General features: G+C 37.3%; 1 long non-coding RNA gene across 1 annotated transcript in view; it reads right to left on the minus strand.

The window, feature by feature from the left end:
* LOC308697432 overlaps window positions 1-21,842 on the minus strand; it is a 148,577-nt gene that overhangs the window by 118,043 nt on the left and 8,692 nt on the right. Inside the window, exon 2 of the long non-coding RNA XR_014030938.1 lies at window positions 8,438-8,622. This is a non-coding gene — a long non-coding RNA (uncharacterized lncRNA). The remainder of the gene's footprint in view (window positions 1-8,437; window positions 8,623-21,842) is intronic.

Here is a 21,842-nt window from a genome sequence, read left to right on the forward strand (position 1 = left end):
AAGTGCAGACTGATGAAAGCTAAATATGCTAGCTTAAAGCGATAGTTCACCCCAAAAAAAAAAAAAAAAAAAAAAAAAAAAAGTGAACTATCGCTTACCCTCATGTTGTTCCAGACCTGTGATTTTCTCTCACGTCGAGCTCTTCAGTCTATGCAAATACAATGATTGGGGACTAAAGATCACAAGGAAAATAATGTACAAATCATCACAGAAATATCATAAAAATTGCCTATATGACTCACACACTACATTCGAAGTCTTTTGAAGCCATACAATGCTTTGTTCAGGAATTTTGTCATTATTCAAGTCACCTTTATTTGTATTGTGCTTTATACAATACAGATTGTTTCAAAGCAGCTTTACAGCGATAAACAGGAAAATAATGATGAATGATGATAACAGACTTCAATTATGCTGTAAAGCAGCTCTAAAAAAGACAATAGTGTCATTATTCATCTGAAGTCAGTGAAGTGTTGATTTAGTTCAATAACTGTGAAAAGTTTAGCAATTATGAAATTAGTCTAATTCAGCTATAAAGCAGCTCTGCAGAAAACAGTGATGTCATTATCCAGCTCTCATCCAATAGAGCCAGGGCAGTCAAATCAATAATACTGTCTCAACCAGGGGCTGTTCTAAGGCCGTGTGTCCACCAAAGCGTTATTAGCCAGCTGAAAACGCTAGGCGCTCTGCTAAAAACGCTCAGCTGTGGGCGCTTGAGAGCGTTTTGGCAGCGCAGCGTTTTTTCAGTTGAGACGGTTGAGACCGAGACACTTTGCTTGTTATGATACGGAATATCCGCGAAAGTCTTACTAGTATCTCATTTCACACATATTTTGTTTCTGTGTTGATTCTATATTAAAATGTCAATACAATGTAATGTATTTTATCTGGCTCTTGATTTTGTTCCGTTATTATGCTTGTTGTTGTCATCTGTTGACGTTGTACAAGCAGAATCATGTGGCGGACGCGGTTGGTCGGTGTGGTATTAGTCCCGCCCCTCCTCCACTGTGATTGGACGGTTGGGTAAAAAGTGACAGTGATGAGCGCTGCGTTTTACCAAAAGTTGAACATTCTTCAACTCTCGGCGACCAGTAAAAAACGCCGAACGCTCAGCGCTTCAGCGTGAAAAAGACGCTCAGCGCCTCGTTACGCTCATGGCGTTTTAAAAACGCGGCGCTCCCATTGAAAACAATTGAAAAAACACGCCAGCCGCGAGTAAAAACGCTTTGGTGGACACACGGCCTAAGGTCAGTGGATATTCGGGGCTTTAGCCCAAACTAAAATTGGGTATTTTTATTTAAAGGAATTAATTAGTTATAAAAGCGATTTAAGGGAATAAGGAAAAAGAAAGGCTTATTGTATTAGGGAAATAATTAAAACTATTTGTAAATAATATTTTATTTTTAAGTATGCATACATTCGCTCTACATGAATCAAGGAAATTATAGCATATTTTCAATTCAAAAAGGCAAAATTTCATGAATAAATAAAAGTTGAGTAATTTGCGTCATCGGATACTGTAGTTGAACATTTCTATTGTAAAACAATTGTCAAATATTAAATGTTTATCTACTTACATTTTACCAGCCATTCGTTCACTGTTAACACCCTTCTGTGAATGGTAAGCTCCGCTTTCTTTAATCATTTTGACATTAAAAAAGCTAGACCGCTGAACTTTTAGTCATCCTAACAACAAACAGAGCGGTGCGTAATAAAGTGCATCAGAGCAGCATCAAGAATATCAAATACATTGCAGTGAATCCCTTATTCCCTATAAGTTCATTGCCAATAATAATCACAGGTTTGTGAAAGTGTAGAACTCTGTGAGCTTGCGCAAAACACATCTTCAGCACAGCAACTCTTTTAAACGCCTCTGATTGGCCGATGCGTTCAACAGACATGTCTGTGATTGGCTACAATGCTCAATGCTGCAAAAGCACGTTGTAAGTACCTTTAATGCAAAGGGAAAAATATAAATAAAACTGTAATATGCACTTTTCATGATTAGGTGATCGCGGCAGCTATAATATTATTCACATTTGTTCATCTGATTAATTGTTTTGCTCTATGAGAAATACAAGGTAACAAAATATTCAGGGCTTTACCAAAAAATATTCGGGGCTTAAGCCCCCTTAGCCCAGCCCTAGCGCCGCCCCTGGTCCCAACTAACCAAAAATCAAGTGACAGAAATGGAGCGGGAAAAAAAAACTTGGGAGAAACTAGGCTCAGTTGGGGGGTGCAGGTTTCCTCTGGTCAAACGAACGAACATGATTATGATTCCAGGCTGCATCACGAGTCAGATTGCAGATTGATCGATCAGAAATTCAGAGAGTGGATTGATCTTCATTCTCTGACAATCTTTCCCCCATTGAGTTCATTGAGTCTATTGAGTGATTCGAATCCAAGGACCAGCTCAGTATGTTTTGTGAGCTAATCATTCCGGTTTTGTCAATCATTGACTAGACTCAGAATAATTTGCTCACAAAAGGAACATATGTCCTTCTACATCAATGTGACTTTCAGTGAATAATTACTTCCATTTCAGATTGTTTCTTACACTAACTATTGTATTGCATATGACTTACTTTTGTGTCATATGAACTTTTTTATGATAATTTAATGGTGACTTGATATCCTTTTTAAAGCTTCGATCACTGTTCATTGTTATTCCTCGGCAAAAAAGTGTGGACAATTAAATTTCCCAAAAATTGCTGTTTGGAATTTAACATAAAAGAGTAAATCATAAAATCATCACTATGAATAAATAAAGACATGATGCCGATTGGTAAACCCTTCCTATTGAGAAATGCTAACCATAAATCTTTCTAACAAATGCTTCGAGTTATTAATAAAAGGATAAAATGAAAATCCTTTTATTTAGTCATTATTATGTCGAGCCAAACCTATATGACTTTCTTCTGTGAAAAACATAAGATATTTTCAAGAACAGTTTTGGTTAGCATCGACCACTGACAATGAATTACGGACAAAAAACAAACATTTCTCAATATTTTCTTCTTTACTGAAGAAATTCATACAGGTTTGGAATGACATGACAAGTTTACGTGACAAGTTCTTGTCTAAAAGACAACTTCTTGTGTTCTACAACTTTCCAGTAAATCTCATATGTTTTAGAATATCGCAAAATTTTCCTTTAAGAATATCAATGACATTCTCACATTTGAGAAACAAGTGCTCCTAAGGCTTTCATCACTTTTTAAAATTAAAATAGCCTTTCTGTTAGATGTGATAAGCAGGAGATCTCATGAACAAAACAAGAAAATAAAAACCTCCATAGCCATGAAAAAAATAAAAAAAAATCCATAATTCATATTCTTCTGTCTAGTCTGGGGGCAAAAGTCATAGTGGCATCTATTATTGATCATACTTATGTTATTAATTCACAATACGAGTTTGAGGAAGAGCTAGACATGAGATCTGACAGTTTCTGCTGTGCATAGTGATCTTCAGAGTACAGCATTATAAGTGCTGTCTTTAAGAAAGTATTACATGAGAGAGCAATTAGTGCTAAAATCAGTTTGCAGTTCCTCTTTTTAAAACATTAAAAACTGTATCCCTCACTGTTCACCTAAATGGAGTAACAAAACATACTACAAATTACAACAAACAGAACACTTAAAAAATCTGTTATACAAATCCTGTTATTGTTTTACTCAAAGATGAATTGCCTGATTGAGCTGTCAGAATGATTCAGACTGAATCGTAAACTGATTCATACTGTTTCGCTAAAAATGTTTGACTAATTCATTGTAAACAAATCGACTCATCTGATTCACACATGAATCACTCTAGAACAGTCGACAGAGAATACGGAACTGACTTTGATTGCCAACTTATTGTGAGGGAAAATGTAACAGTACAGAATTTCAATGTCTAAATCAAATAGTACAATAGAGGAGAATATGGACGCATGTATAAAATCAAGGTGTTTTTTCCACCTTGAATATGAGACCTCGATTTTATACAGCAGCCCAAACTAAGAAAACACAAAATTTGCTGCAAATGCTGATATTTATATTCAGTGTTGGGGGTAACTCATAAGTAACTCGAGGTATGTAATTAGATTACTTTTTCAAGTAACTAGTAAAGTAACATTACTTTTTCAATTTACAACAAAATGTCCAAGTTACTTTTTAAAATAAGTAACGCTAGTTACTTTTTCACATTTATTGACTGACAACTCTCCTGTCCCCATGTTGAGAGAAATAAAGTGAAGTGTTGTGTGCGCTGTGTAAACATGATAGTTATTTTAGTAGACTAAACGTGAACATGCATTTACTCATCTCACTTGCACAAAAACATTCAGTATTCCTCAAAATGATTAAAAACAGTAAAATGCAATCTCAGAATTTTACACAGACTTTTATAATTAACTATATTACATTACACAAATATACTTTATGTATTTAATCTCACTTTATTAACAAATGTCTTTGCTGCTGACCTCCATTGATCTAATTCAACCATACTAATAAGCAAAAATTTACTTCAATTACTTCAAATTAGATTTAGAAATAAGAGTGTTGAACTTCCTTCTCCTGTATCCTATTGTTCTTTAATCCAGAATGGCGGCAAAGCTGAAAGGTTTGTCTCTACTGTACAGGCGTAAATATGCATTTCCTTCAGCCTGAGGCTTATTCATTTCACTTTTTTTTTTCTCACTTTTTATTATTATTAAAAAACAAACAAGCAACCCCAGCCTAGGTGATAAAAAGTAATGCAAATGTAATTTAATGCATTACTTTTCATAAAAAGTAACACACGCAATTAGTTACTTTTTTTGGGAGTAACGCAATATTGTAATGCATTACTTTTAAAAGTAACTTTCCCCAACATTATATTATATTATATTGTTTATATTATGAAATTCTGATAGCTTGTATTGTAAATCAATGAGATCTTTATAATAGGATTACAAATTGCTTATATAAAATGCAATTAAATATTAGTTGTAACTCTATACTGTATCTCCCTATAATATGTCTTATTAAGATTATTTAAATGCTTAATTTCATGATCAAAGCTCTGTAATTTTATTGCTCGGGTCAAAACATGACAAAATGCAAAACAATGAAGATTGAGAGATGTACATATAAATGTCCATTAAAAGCCTGTTGATACATTTTTAGCAAAAAAATATATATATATATACAGTACCAGTCAAAAGTTTGGAAACATTACTATTTTTAATGTTTTTGAAATAAGTCTCTTATGCTCATCAAGCCTGCAGTAAAAAAAAAAAAAAAAAAAAAAGTAATATTATGAAATATTATTACAATTTAAAATAATGGTTCTCTTTTTTAATATATTTTAAAAAGTAATTTATTTTTGTGATGCAAAGCTGAATTTTCATCAGAAAGTACTGAAATCATTCTAATATGATGATTTGATACTCAGTTATTATCAATGATGGAAACAGTTGTGCTGTTTAATATATATTTTTTGGAATACTTTTTTCAGGATTCATTGATGAGTAAAACGTTAACAGCATTTATTCATAAAAACAGCATTTATTCAAAATAAAAACATTTCTAACAATATAAATCGTTACCATCACCTTTTATCAATTTAACGCATCCTTGTTGAATTAAAGTACTAATTTCTTAAAAAAAAAAAAAAAGTTATTGTTCCAAACTTTTGAACGGTAGTGTATATTGTTACAAAAGATTTCTATTCTAAACAAATACAGTTCTTTTTAACTTTTTATTCATCAAATAATCCTGAAAAAAGTATCTCAGGTTATAAAAAAAAATATTAAGCAGCACAACTGTTTCCAACATTGATATTAGAATGATTTCTGAAGGATCATAAGACACCAAAGACTGGAGTACTTGCTGATGAAAATTCAGCTTTGCATCACAAAAAAAATTACATTTTAAAGTATATTAAAAAAGAAAACCATTATTTTAAATTGTAATAATATTTCATAATATTACCGTTTTTTTTTTTTTGTTTTGTTTTTTTTTTGTTTTTTTTTACTGCAGGCTTTATGAGCATAAGAGACTTCTTTCAAAAACATTAAAAATAGTAACATTTCCAAACTTTTGACTGGTACTGTATATATACATATATATATATATATATATATATATATATATATATATATATATATATATATATATATATATATATATATATGGATAATCAAGTAAACTAAAGTTGCTTCAGTCCAGTAACAGTGTATTCACACGGTGCATTCTCATTTACTTTAAATGGGTGATGATGCCATGCTTTGCCGAACTGAAATGTGGGTTCTGCTGCATCGCGTCACTGGTGTTGCTTTCGGCAGAAGTTGAAAAATGTTCAACTTTAAGCGCCAACACAGGCATCAGCCAATCAGATCGCTTATACAAATACCCTAGCACAGACGCTAGCCAATTGCGTTCATGCAACACCGGAAAAGTAATGTAATTGGCTGTTGTCACTATGACGGTCGCATCAGTACCAAGCTTCAGACACACCCTCCGTCAAGAGTCAACACCGACGAGCCATGTGAATGCACCATAAGTGGTCATCTTCAAATATTTATTACAATATAAAAGTTATTCTTATGTTTACTTTGTTAAAATTATTAAAGATTTTCAAAGGCCTTGGAAATTTGTATCAAATATGATACAATAGGCTTTATAGGGTAAAGACAACTTTGCTACTGTACTGAAAAATAGCCACACTACTACCTCACTACTGAGAAATGTAGTTAAACTAATAGCATCAGTATCTGTAGCAATGCTACGGCCCATTGCCTGGATGTGGATGGAGCTGTAACACACACGTGTCTCTGGAGAGCGGTTGAATTTCAGAGTCTGTCACTGGTTCTTCCTGTGGGGGAGGTCAAAGGGGAAAGAGCTAACACAGGGTAACTGAGCGGCCCCTGAACAAAAGAATAGATGGCAGGAGAGAGAGACGTGAGAGAAATGGTGGGAGTCCCATACATCACCCTTTCTCCAGGCCTGCAGGATGCCCCCCGTTCACGATTTGTTACCGCCAGGAAGAAACAGCCCTGTCATTGTGAGCAAGTAGGTCAGTGGACCCCAAGCAGCTGAGAGAACACAAATCAGTCAAATAAACCTGAGAAGAGCACTGAGGACAATGAAAACATTCGCTTTGAACAAGTATTATTGTTTGACTGCATCAAACAAAGTTAATGCTCCACAAAACCAATACAAGCATTATGTTACTAAAAGGATGACAATTTAAAAACTTAAAGTAGTTTTGGCATAATAATGATGTAATGTTATTTAGGATCTATAGCTAAAAAACTTTTAGCCACCAAGTTAAGTCATGAGCGACAAAGTCGTAGTGCAAGTTCAACCAACATACAGAAAAATAAAACGGGAAAATATATCAGTTCCCTGAAGACCTTCATTACTGTGTGTTAAGGTCAATAATTTAAATATCAAATAATTGGTCCTTTTTTATGACAAGGCATGGTTAGATTATACACTGCCATGTGGTGTGACTCTGCAAAGTAATGATAGTAATTAATTAATAATTCATGATATTTGTAAAATATATTTTTTACCTTAAAAACTTTTAGAAAATAATGATAAAAAAGTGAACACACATTCAAAGTATAAAGAAAATATGGTGTTACCTTTTACTTGGTTACACCACAACATCTTTAAAGTCATTCAATTGAAAAGGCAATAAAAGGTTTCCAACATGAGACAAATAGTATATTTAAATGGTTGATTCTTAAATTTCAGTCCTCAAATATGTGGTTACAATTATCCTTGCATTTAAAGCCAATTCAAAACAAAGGTTTCCTGCCTGTATGCAATAATCAACAGTATTGACAGAGCCTGAAGCCACCATAAGATAAAACAAGTATGACTGACAGGCAAATGTGTTTATCTATAACACCGCTGGTTACATATGCACTTCAGTGTGCATTGTGTGTTTACAATCGTCCTGAAAAGGCATAGCCAAAAGGGTTAATGCAATGAATGACATTGGACCTCACTGTCAACCCAGGACACAGCTACAAACACACACACAGCATAAGACAGACATCTACAAACACCCACGCAGGGGGCCTAGCATCTGGCTAAGCTATCAACGCTCTTGTAACGTCTCTTGTCAATTTACGGGTCCTGTTTTTCTAAGTTAGTGCTCACTGCGGTGCTTTAAATATGCAGCTGAAGAGGCCAGATCCCCATCTCTGACCTCAATACGGCCTGCTATACACTCTTATCACAACGAACACAACTGAACGAAAAAGGAAATAGAGTGGAGAGCAAAATACTCAATGACCACTGGGCACAGGATTGTGTAAACCACTGAAGCAACTTGGCAGCAGTGTGCCGGGATAATTTGGACATCAAGCTGAAAGCAAAGTGGAGCAACAAGGTCAGCATGACAGGTTAGAGAAGTGTGGGAAAAGCATGGTGTTCGGCCGTCGGCCTTGATTACTCACTACTTCTGAAGGAGCCAGGTCCAGTTCCTCCACAGGCTTGGTTTAAGAGCGACCAAAGTCATCTGTCTGTCACTGCCGGTTTCCAGTCACACAGACAAGCAAACAATGAGGAGGAAGTCATGAAATGAACCACAGCCTCTGGTTTCTGTTGTGTCTCGGAAAGGCCTCAGCTCCCACACAAGAATCTGTGGCATGGACAAAAGAGAGAAGGTCAAAGATGATTCCGGAAACAACAAGGTTCTGGCCCAGAGCATGTGTAAAAACCCCGTCCGACTGTTATTTTAAGCTATCAGGAACACATTCCTTCCGAGCTCTGGGTTTTCAAACACTTATACAATCAGCCAGAAGGCTAGGCAGGGAGAAAGACCTGTGCGTTTCTGACCAAGCTACACTTTTAGTGACTAAACTCTGGGAGTCTTAGGGTTTTCTTTTTGTCCTTTTCCAAAGGATTGGATGAACATAATTCACTACCCTCACCCTCATGCCAGTTTAGTTCTTGCACAAAACACATTAGGAGACATTTTAGAAGAATTCACTGTTTGCTAACTATAATTAGTAAATGGGAAGTCTCCAGTAAGATAGCTATGTAAATGAGTGTATGATTGAATGACTACTGTTAGTGCTAAAACAGGTGAGAGGTCGTATAAATAGACCATTCTGAGTGAGACACACATTAAGGTGGAGAAAAAGAAAAGAAAAATCAACAGAACTGTTAAATTTATGTCATTCCAAAGGTTGTTTCATGTGGTTAGGATTCATGTGGATACAGCATTAGCATACTTTACATTTCAGGACACAAACTGCAGCACACACCCACCCACTCATACAGGTCCTTCATTCAGGCCTGTGGGCTGTGGAATGTGAGTGTGTCCAGGTGCAGACCGAAAAGCCTCGGGACTTTCCCCCTCAGCCCTACTGATCCCTGTAGCAGAGCTCATGACTCAATATGGACACACATCAGAGAGAGAGAGAGAGAGAGAGAGAGAGAGAGAGAGAGAGAGAGAGAGAGAGAGAGAGAGAGAGAGAGAGAGAGAGAGAGAGAGAGAGAGAGAGAGAGAGAGAGAGAGAGAGAGAGAGAGAGAGAGAGAGAGAGAGAGAGAGAGAGAGAGATAGAGATAGAGATAGAGATAGAGATAGAGATAGAGATAGAGATAGAGATAGAGATAGAGATAGAGATAGAGATAGAGATAGAGAGAGAGAGAGAGAGAGAGATAAAGAGATAGAGAGATAGAGAGAGAGAGAGAGAGAGAGATAGAGAGAGAGAGAGAGAGAGAGAGAGAGAGAGAGATAGAGAGAGAGATAGAGAGAGATAAAGAGATAGAGAGATAGAGAGATATAGAGAGAGAGAGAGAGAGAGAGAGAGAGAGAGAGAGAGAGAGAGAGAGAGAACATGGCCACTTGCCTATTGACAATTTTCCCACCTCTTCCCTATCAGCAATAGCTAAGTTTACCCACAAGTCACTGACAAGTGCTCTCTAAGGACTCAGTAGCAGGAAAGTAAGTGTGAAAAGGCCTCTCTGGTAATTATTTATGAATATACCCCACTTTTACACCTATCAAAATATATTTCGGTGCTTAATAACTGAGGCTATGAATGGACCCTTGTGCCATACTTTGCTGATCTATAGGATATAGAGTTACACACCTTTGCAGAGGAATCTAACAGTCAATTGATTCCCTGAAAAACACAAACATTAAATTGGACATAAAAATTACATAGAGGATTCCATCTCAAGGCAGTGTGTCAAATACATGTGTATCTGGATGCTGTACAAACTTACAATCTTTCTAAAGCCTTAAGATAGTAGTTAGTTACATTGATCCAAACCTGGATTAGGAAATTGACCAGATTACCAGCTGGTAGGAACTTGGTTGGATGGGTAGACCATCTTGGTCAAGCTGGTTAGGGCTGGTAAACATCTCTTCTGGTCAGACTAGAAGACTGTAGAAGACTGTCAGCTGAACACCAGCTAGGCAAGACTGGGAGACCAGCTTTATCCACCACCTAAAACACTTTTGACTAGTTTAGTGTAAGGCTAAACAGTCAACCACCTTATCAAGATAATTAATCTTGGACCTAGAGTTTCTACAGTGTTGCACCAGCAAAAGTTAGGCCTACATCGTTTCAAAAGCTAGCTTAACCGGGCACAGTCGACACACTCTAATGGGAAATTATTACTGTTTTGGCAAATTGGTGGCCAATTTACATGAATATGTATGATCTCAGTTATACATTTTCATACAATCTGGTTTACACCACACTGGGGTGGACTTTCACGTTTACTTTTTTTATTTTATTTTTTATTTTTTTATCAGATGTTTCCATGCAAATTTCATTGTACGAATACATACAAAAATTCTCATGAGATCGGGTTAAAATTTCATTATAAAATTTCACAAAAACACTAACTTTTTACAAAGTTAGACTAAAAGGTGCAGTCACTTTTACCGTTGCTCAGTGAAATGTCGCAGGCAAAAGAATACTGGACCATGAATTACTGGATTACAGGACTAATGACGACAAAATACACATCCAAACTTGTTCTTCAGGCTACCAAATAAACCTAAATAACTGCTTTCCAAATAGAGATGCGCAGTTGGAGGTTACAGCCGCGGACTCCGCGGATAAACCGCGGATCGGGCGGATGACGTGACGAAAAATAATATTTTAATTCAATTCGGGCGGGTGGCGGGCGGTTGAACCAATCAAATGAAAAATATTATGTATACAGCAATCAGCGGATGGCGGGCGGGTGCGGTTTTGAAAATTGGTCAAAAACGTTTGTGCGGATGGATGGCGGACGGATGATGAGTTTTGTGATGCGGTTGCGGATGAAATAATAGCCCATCCGCGCATCTCTATTTCCAAACAGCCATTTTATCATTTTTGATGTACTTTTTTTGGTCGAAAGTTTGCTTTGTTTCCAAGCTATGGATCTCCACCCACACAGAGGTCACTTTGCTATTGGTCGAATTCACCTGTCAAAGTTCTTTGCCACTGGAAGTCCATCAGGTGAAATTCCTCATCACATAGATTCCCATTGAAATAACTGTTTTTTGCCACACACATTTTTGCTGATCAATGGTCGGTAAATGTGAATTGGACTACAACTGGGCCCAGTGTTGTGCAGTAAATCAGAATTATTATTATATTTCCCTTTTAATGCTGTTGTCACATGTGTGTGTTGTGTACTACTGAATCTTTGAGTCCAAGACAAATGTCCTGAAAAAGAACAATATTCTACTAAGACTACGTTTGTTTCAAAGGAATGTCAAGCAAAAAGCACTGTGAGCAGCTTGAGCACCTTAAGATGTTATGACATTGTTTTGCCAGGAGGGTAGTCCAAAGGTAAAGAGCAGCAAGGACTGACCGTATCTTTAGAGCACATATGCTGAAATTGATCAAAATATGCCAGTTCTCTGAGTTCACAGCTGTGCTGCCTGCCTGAGCTGGGCCAAGCTGGCAGTGGTCAACAGCTGAGGCAGAGCTGGGCACCAGAGCAGCTCTGTGACAGCCCACATTCCCCCAGCTCAACAGCCAAACACTTCTTTAAAGAGCCTGATTATGCATTCCCAGCCTTCAGCATTATAGCGGTTCTTTAAAACGAATGACACTGGATTCTCAGCACTTAGCACTGACGTTTCTCTTCATAGATCGTGCCGCCACAGTCAGAGGAGGTCGTTTGAAGCACATTCTCAAAGTTCCTTCACACAGCCAGTGAGTGTGAGAAGAGACCACTTGACCTCATAATCAAGCTAATTAATAAAGCAAGCTTCTAGCAAAGGCACATTGTGATTAAAAAGGCAAAATGACTCGGATTTATAATGAAACTTGGTCACATGCAAATGCTAAGCGAGAAAATTTACTTAGGAATTAGCATATGAGTGCCAAGCTATTTTTATAATGAATTGTCTGCGGTTTGTGTGCCAACAGTATTTTCTAATGTACTTTCCATCACTGCTAACTGTGTACAACTGCTGTATATCCATTGCTTTAAGTTACAGTAATCCTGCAAGCAGCTGCAAAGGGCTAAAAAAGCCACATGATTTGAAGCACTTGCCAGATGCCTGCCATCTTTGAGTTAAACACACATCAAAAGTTCTTCACTTAACACCCTGGAGGGGGAGGGGGGAGAGAGAAAGATAGAGATGGTGGGAGAAATACAAAGAAACAGAGAGGGAAAGAAAATAATGATAATAAATGAAAGCATGTGTGTGTGTAAGTGTGTGGGGACAGTCAAAGGCCTGTTTTACACCATGTACAAGCACTAAGTGAAGCAGCGGCATGACTGCAGTTGTTCTTTCACACTGACAGCATTTCAGCTAGTAGTTTTTTGTTTGTGAACGAATGACTAATTCACTTGACACTTTTTTGTTCGACTAAAGCCTCTCAGTTTTGATTTCCTGCCTTTAAAGACTGACTATGAGCAGAGAGCATTCAAGTGTGATCCTATCTTCTACAGATTCAAAATGCAAATTTTAAAGGGTACATAACATGTACAGTTTCACGTAATTTCGTGTTAATCTTGAGTACCTATTGAGTAGTAGTGCATCTTTAATATCTCCAAAAAGTGTTTAGTTTTATTATATTTATAAAAGGAAAATACAGCTTTCCGATTCTCTCCGGAAAAAGCCGAGGTCCTGGAGGCGGAGCTATAGAGTCAAGCGGTAGTGCTTGATTTCCAGCAAAAGACAGAAATCTGATCCAGTTGTACTTACATGACTGGGGTCTTTTATCACTGGGACCGCTCCACGTTTTAATAGCAAACGATTTGCAAATCCAGCGTCAAGGCCTTGTTAATAAAACATTCGTCACTGAAATGACCAGAACACACAACCGCACTTCCTACACTCCGTTGCTGCCCCGGAAAAACAAACTGCATCCACTGTTCCTGTAACACTGGGTTCTTTGGAAAGCTGAACACGGTAAGCTTTCCCTCACATCCAAAAACACACTTTTTTGGAGACATTCTTGAACAAATCCTATGCAGCGCTGGCTGCCGATGATTTCCTGTTGAAGCACGTTGATGTGCGGTCTCGCTCTCATCTGGTTGACGTGTGCGCGGGCGCGCTTTTCCGAGAGAAATGCTCATATAAGGAGTTCCACTCTCATCTACGTCATTAGATCCACGATCGGAAAAAAAAACAGCCGAAACTTGTACCAACCCGGAAGTAAGATTTTCGGCACAGAAATTCTCCGTTATTCGTCCAAAATATTTTTTTTAAACTTTGCCCATGTTTAGCATGAGAATCCATCTCTTTAACACTGTAAACAACTCTGAATACATGAAACACCATTGTACCCCCCCTTTAAAGCCACTCACTTGACACAAAAACAAGTCTTCTTATTCGTTATTAAAATTTGTGTACAAATATACACCAATATACACCTCTCACACAGCTTGCTAGTACCAAATTGACTTTTTTTTGTGACTTATTGCACTAAAACGGTCAAACACATACAAAATTGTCAAAATGCCCATCTTGTTGAATATTCAGGTAATTACAATCAGTTTTACAACGTAAATAGTAAAGAGAAAACGTATGTTGTATGACATATTGGATCCGCGCATACGCTCTTAAAGTGACAGCAGCCTAATAACCCTGCTGCTGTCTGTCATGTTAATCAAAGAACAAAAGACAAAGAGAAAAATCACTCGCTGCTCTTGACTTTAATTCTATGCATTAATCTGCATTTAATCGTTACAATGAAAACCATCCAGTGTTATTTTACATTTGATAACTTTCATTTCTGTAGTATTTACCTGAATACTACTCTTAGACCCACCTGAAAATCTCAAAGCCATGTTTATTTCATTTGTCTATAATAGGCAATTTGTTTAGGCATATTTGTTCTCATATTATTACTAACAGTTCACCTGTCTTTTTTTGTAAATGTAGTTCTCTGTGTAAGTTATTACAACAAAATGATACAAATCATCTTTATGGTGGTATACATGCAGTTTTCCCCCTGGTATCATAAATAGATTTTTCAAGATACCATCTCCAAGTTGGAAATTCCAGTATCCAGAAATTCCAGTATCGTGACAACACTACAGAACAGTTGCTCTACAAAAAGAAAAAAAGTGATTTCTAGGTTAGAACACTTAAGTATTTCAGCCAGAAATTATAAATCGAAATCAGAAGATAAAAACTGCTTGAACTTGACTGTCATGAAATTAAACTTACATGAGAGCATTTTTAGATTCACCATTGGCCAAGCATTCACATCTGCAGTTGCATCATTGCAAGTATGTTTATGGCCAAAGTGTGTGAGGGTGACAGGAAGTTTGAGGGCACTTTAGGTCCTGACTGAGAGTCTTCTTTAAAAAACACTGTATTAAAGTCAATGCTAAGAACAGGAAGTCAGGTGATACAAAAAATAAAATAAAATAAAAACACCCGCTCAGTCAATACACCTCACACAAGCATACGTGACCAGAGAGAGAAAATAGGTTAGTCACAGAACGCTTAGTCACAGCTTTGAGCTGGGCCGCCACACACGGCGAAATAGATTTGGTTGTGGTTCCTGGCACAATGAGGTCTTTCACATGCTGCCCTGAGGGTGGTCCACTTTGGCCGATCCTATCAAGCGGCCCTCCACAGTGAGATATCTGACCAGTCACCATGACAACAACCTACCAAACACAGAGCGCTCACACAGGTGCGTCAAGCCACACAGGTGCTTTCGGTCGGAGAATAGAGAGGGGTCATGGGAAAGGATGGAAAAAGAGTTTCTAAAGACAGAAGTATACAGTGAAAGGCTAGTAAGAAAGCACAAAACAAGATTGTACCAGTCTTTATAAATGTACCCACCGCTTTCTGAGATCTGTGGCCTCGCAGGGGAGCCGATGACGTAACATGTATGTAAAGGTCAGATCTATAAGGGAAATTACTCACTCACACATACAGTACACACAAGCACGCACATGCATAAAACGTATTTTTCTCTTTGCAAATTGTCTCATATGGAACAGAAGACAGAAACTAGATCTCCAGGAGTCAAACTTGAGGCCCGGGAGGCGGTCGGCAGATCATTTGATAGAAAACTAAATATTATTTATATAAATATTATTCAATGTTTTTATTGTTATGGTCAATGCTACCTCTTTTTAGCACATTTACAGAATTTACTGATCAATGACTTATTCTGCTTTCCACAATTAGTCAGAAATAATGTGATAAATCACAAACGTATATATTCTACAGACCGCACTAGTTTCTAAACAGTCAAATATAAAAACTGTAAAATAAAAGTTTATATTTCTTATATCGCTTTAACAGGGGCTGAAAAGAGATATACTGTCAACATACAAAATAAATATTGCCCAGATAATATTTTAATTTAGTATATTCAATTAAAATATAGTAACAATATGAATGTCATACAATACTTTATAAATGTGATTTAAATATCACTCTTAATATTTTCACACACTGTATAAATAGGCCTTTATTCATGAAAATATACAGCTGCCTGTATATTTTAGGAATTGGAGCCCTTGCAATATCTGGGGGACCTTGGCATCAAAAAGTCTGTCCCAGACCGAAATTAAATTAAAATGTTTTAAATTTAAATTTTCTTCCCAATAAACTCTCCACTAGAGTTTTCAAAGTAATCCCATTCCCAACAATGTTTTTAACACTTTTTTTTTTGCCAACATATTTGTCAGATTTGCCAACAAGTCATCTGAAATCAAGGGTAACGAATACAATATAAACTCAAATATTTCTCATCAAATTTTCAATAGTAAATTATCCAAGCTGTCCTTTCTACATTCATCTTTTAGCCGTCTAATTTGTATCCATAATATTTCTCCTAAGGAATTTAAGGAGACACATCTGAGACGAGGTTAATTCATTAATTCCATTAAGCTATGCAAGCGCAACATCAGAGGGATCAAAATTTCTCCTGGGCTCAGTTGCTACCATGTTTGTTGATGTCTCCTTTTACTACCAAGTCATCTTTATGAAACAAGACCTATTTGAAAGGCTGAAATGAAGAAAGCAGAGGGCTTTTAAGTCGCAGATTATGTTACGACCTGTCACAGGAAAAGAACCAGATATAAACGTATGCCTTGCTTAGCATCAAACCCATGAGCGTGGGGTAGATGAAACCGGTAGCATGCTGAGAATTGTGCATGTGCTAAAGTAAGAGGAGGTGGGTGTGCTCCTTTCCTTGCATGTGTGAGGTGGCCAGAAAGTTGTGTATTTTTGTTTAAAGTCGGTGCCCAAGTAAAACATAAAGGCATCATTACTCGTGTGGACCCTTGCTGAATGAGAAACCTCCCCGCATGAGCACTGAGGCCGCCTTATGGATAACATACGTCTGCGGCGGAAAAGGGAGGTATAGAGAGCTACGAAATGAAAATAAAAGCTGCGAATCAATAATCATGTTTGACAACGGCAACTGACTGGAACTGGAAATATTTCAGAGAGGAACGCAAGTGTGCGAGATGCAGCAGTTCACAGGGTGTGTTTTGTCAAAGGCGGCCACTGTTACCGCTGCCAAAAGTTGCATTCCACCCCCAGACTGGACGGCTTTAGGATCTGCACTCAGGCAGGAGGGGGGGTTTGGTGATTTTCATCATACTTCACTAACGCCCTGTGTTTTGATACCGTCAGAATTAATGAGGAACATGTCCACCTTGCACATACATCAAACATCTAGTCCATACATCAAACCACAGGCTAGGAAAATAAATGCTGACTTATCATACAACGGCTCAAGTTCTTTCTAGTTTCTCCCCAGAAAGCAATACATATTCCCTCAAATATGTGGTTATTTTGAACTTCAAGAAATCTTATATAGATGTTTTAAACAACTGACTGAAGCTGAAAGTCTTGAGCACAGAATAGCGCTGTGGGTTGTGCCCTCACAACACTATTTAGCTGAATTCCAACACTGCAAGTGAGAAAGTTTGTGTATGTGTTTCTGCCCAGTCAGCCCAATGTCAGAAAGAAATGATGTGCATGCAAGGAATCAGCCAGTGGATTAGACCACACTTTCAACTATGCTGCTCTCCCTCTCTTAGAAAATTATGTAGAGTGCATGTACAGTATGTTTTAGAAGGGATCGGGTTGACTATAAGTCATCATCATATATACATGTGAGGAGAAAATGTAAAAGCATGTACGACGTGTATGTCAGAGCGTGTTCGTATTTCTAATTTATGGGGACATGTTTGCCCTCATATGGGAACCAATTCTGAAAAACCTTAAGGGAATTTCCACAAAAGTGGTTCATTAATAAAGTAAATAAGGATTAGAACTTTTAAATATAAAGAATTATCGGTATCTCCCAAAATGTTCATATCTCTCACCCTAGTAGGAACTGCAGGGGGTTTGTAAATTGATGAAAAGCTAATAATGAATTAAATCTTAAAAGCACATTATGTAATTTTTCACAACTGGAGGTTGTTTATTCATAAAGGCATAGCTTGATGATGCCTTGATTTCAAGTTGGGAGTTGTTGTGGTAATACGGTACACGTGGTAAATCAAGAAAACGAGATTTAAACAAAAAGACTGTATAACAATGATTTTTTTTTTTTTTTTGCCGATGAATGTATCCAAATAGTTGCTCATCTGTCTATGTCAAAAATCGAGGGTTTTAAAATCCACTAAAAATAATTTCCTTGTTTGTGCTGTAATTATAGCTGCCTCAATTCCACAAAACTGGAAGACTTTCCAATATATATTAGCAGTAGGCTTTTTTAGAAAGGAAATTTTAAAAGATAAAAGTTAGGAGAATTAGGGAGAATCATTGAATTATGAATAATTTGCTGCCATTTTGTGAATATTAAGTAGTCATGTAATCCATAAAAACGTTACTGTAGTCTGATTACGAGTATTTTAAATTGCAATATAACCTAATTACAAGGTGTGTGTGTGGGGGGGGGGGGGGGGGGAGAAGGATTTTCCACAGTCTCAGACCATCATCAGTTTGTATCAGAGAGCTCCATGAACTGATGTCAGATGACAGAGACATACAAAATAAGCAGTGCTGTGGGTCCTAAGGACCAGGAGCAAAAGCCACTAGTACAGACACTACAATGTCAACATACTCCATCAAAATGACTAATGGCCTAGCACCACGTTTCATTATTTTTCATAGATCAAGTCAACATGACTGAGCTGGACTTGTCCAGGCTGAGTAAATGCAGCTTGATCTCCAACTAGTCACCTAGAGGAGTACAACATGAGTACAAACTGTTCACAGTACAGCGCAGTGAATCAAAGATTTAATGTGTGGCCAAGTTCCTTGAGGTCATAAACCTCATCAATGCTAAAGTAAACTTTGTATTAAGCAGAGCTCGGTTTGTCCCCTTTAGCTAGTAAGCAATCAGCTATGACTGCACTTACTTCAGAGCACATGAGCCGTAGTTGGCCATTACACACTGTGCTGAAAAGCCAACAGTGATGCATTAGATTCTTATAATAAAAGCACAGTGCACCATTCTAACACCCTTGATTGGTACCTTTTATAAAAGCACAAGTCTGCCACATGAATTTAGACACTTAATGAGACAGGATTCTCTTTGCACACCACAGTTAGAAAGGGATTAATTAAAGAAAAGACAAGTAAAAAGGGTAAATGGCGCCAACACTCTTCAGATTCTCTAAGAGAAGTCGGCGGAACTGCAGCATTAGGAATACAAATGTTAAAGCCGACTGAAGAACAACTCCATCCAATACTGTCAGCACAGACTCCATGAGAAGTTTTAAAACCAATTAGTGAATATTGATGAAGCAACTGAAGGTATTAGGTGCCACTAATGAATTAAAGGCTAGGAGCTTAAGACCATTATTTCCAAAGTAAAAGGCTCCACTGACAAACCACTACAAGCACTGCACTTCACAAGTGACAGATTTAACACTTCTTTTTACACACAAATTCTTAATTACTTTATATGAGTAGAGCGCAGATGACTATGGCTACATTCACACAGCAGCCGAATGTAGTCCATATCTTTTATTATTCACACTGAATGTCATATTAAAGTTTATTATGAAATCTGTTAAGTTGGTTTCATATGGTTTTGAAAATGTTTATACCATTTTATACAAATTTATTAATATATTATTTAAAAAACTTAAAACTTTAATAATAATTATTATTAGCTGTTAATATAAACATTATTTGTGGTGCTTGCCAAAGGCAATATTATTATATTAAATTATGCGGTTATACTATAACAAATTATGACAAACAACTTAAGACTTTCTTTTTAAGAATTTCATCCATTTAATTTGTCTTCATTATATCATTAGGGCTGCTGTTATGATTTAAAATTCAGTAATTATTAATTAAGAAGAAGATGGGTAGTCAAGTCATTGTATGCACAAAATGATATGGGTGGTTGCCCTGCACGCATAATAAACAAACTACAGCTGGTCCAAAATGCAGCAGCTCGAGTTCTTACCAGAACCAGGAAGTATGACCATATTAGCCCGGTTCTGTCAACACTGCATTGGCTCCCTATTAAATATCGTATACATTTTAAAATATTGCTGATTACTCACAAAGTGCTAAATGGTTTAGCTCCCCAGTACTTGAGCGAGCTCTAAACGCATTATAGTTCTTCACATCTATTGCGATCTCAAAACTCTGGCCAGTTGATAATACCTAGAATATCAAAATCGACTGCTGGCGGTAGATCCTTTTCCTATTTAGCACCAAAACTTTGGAACAGTCTTCCTACCATTGTCCGGGAAGCAGACACACTCTGTCAGTTTAAATCTAGACTAAAAATCTCTTTAACCTGGCATACACATAGAAAATTATACATTCCTATTATTCAAATCAGTTAAATGATTATTAGGCTCCATAAATTAGGTCAGCCGGAACCGGGAACACTTCCTATAACACCTGATGTACTCGTTACATCATAAGAAGAATGACATCTAGCTAATGTTAGTCTTTCTGCTTATTCCGAGGATTAATGTAATCAGCTGGATCCAGGCCGTATCCAGATCAGATGGTGGACCTGCGCCTAGACACGACCACAACGCATGATGTAGTCAGCCTAGGGGTGGGCGATATCTCGATATTTAGGATATATCGAGATATTTTTTAAACTCGATATGGATTTTGACATATCGTATATATCGATATTGTTTATTAATTCTGATTTCGCCAATTTGCTTGTTTGCCTTCTCTGTGCTGTGCTCGCCCCCGCCCTCCTCCGCCTCCTTGCTTTTGTTCCCCCTCCCCTCGCGTGTTGTCTCATTCAACCAAGTCCCCCGAGTCCGGTCAGGCACATCAATCTTTCCCCGCCCAGCGAGTGCTTGAAGTGCGTCAGAAACAGCGCGCGCGCGATCAGTTGTTGTTGGTAATTTTTTGTGTAGCGTCGCCTCTCGCCGCATTGCTTTTGTTTGAGGGCGCTTAACACACTCACACTTAACATGCTCCCCTGTAGAAACGGGCCTGGCAGCTCGCGCTAGCTCTAGACACGGTGAAAGTTCCTGATTGTGACGGATGGCCGAATTTACATGACACATTATAAATTAGCATTAGCCTACCTATTCTGCTATAGATACAGTGCCAAAAAGAAGAGAAGATGATAAAGGTGGATAAAGACAGAGGTAAAGTGATGTAATGAATGAACCGTTTATCTAATTGCATAGTAGTAAGATACTGTAATTTAATGGCAGATATTTTTACCTTAAACTTTATGCTAGCAGTTGTTCTGAGTTCTCCAGAGGCCCTAGACAGTGTGATTTTGTAACAATCATGTCAATTTTTAGATGGATTTGTATCACTTTTTTTTTTAATTAATGTTTTACTCTACAGTTGTGCAGTTTTTGGGGGATATATGGCATTTTTTTTTTATTTGCCCAAATTAGTAATGATATTTCTATATAGGTTTAGTAGTGCAATATGTATTATTTCTTCCTTTATTTTACAGTTAAATTATTATTTTTGTATACAGGGATTTTTTTTTTTTTTTTTTTTTATGTCGCAGAAACACTTTGTTCCTACATGAACTGCCTACCTATTTGCACTTCAATAAAAAAAGACTTTGTGGTATTTGGCATATTTGTTTTTGCAGTAGTTTTTGGGGGGTTATTTTTCCTGTAAATATAGAGATATATATCGTATATCGAGATGTAGCAAAATATATCGAGATATATTTTTTGCTCCATATCGCCCAGCCCTAAGTCAGCCGGATCCGGGCCGTATCCAGACCAGATCGAGGACCTAGACATGACCACAACGCATCCCTGAAGTGTCAGCAGGGATTGTGTCAACTAGACTGTCCCCTGTGAAGGCCTCATCGATACAACAGCCATCGGGAATGATCCTCAACAAACCCATCTCCATACTGGCGTGATCTTCAGCCAGATGGAACTGGATAATATTCTGATTGTTCCAAACCAGTCTGACTTCTGACCTGTAATGC

The sequence above is a fragment of the Scardinius erythrophthalmus genome (assembly GCF_964197995.2).
Source record: "Scardinius erythrophthalmus genome assembly, chromosome: 10".
NCBI lineage: Eukaryota > Metazoa > Chordata > Actinopteri > Cypriniformes > Leuciscidae > Scardinius > Scardinius erythrophthalmus.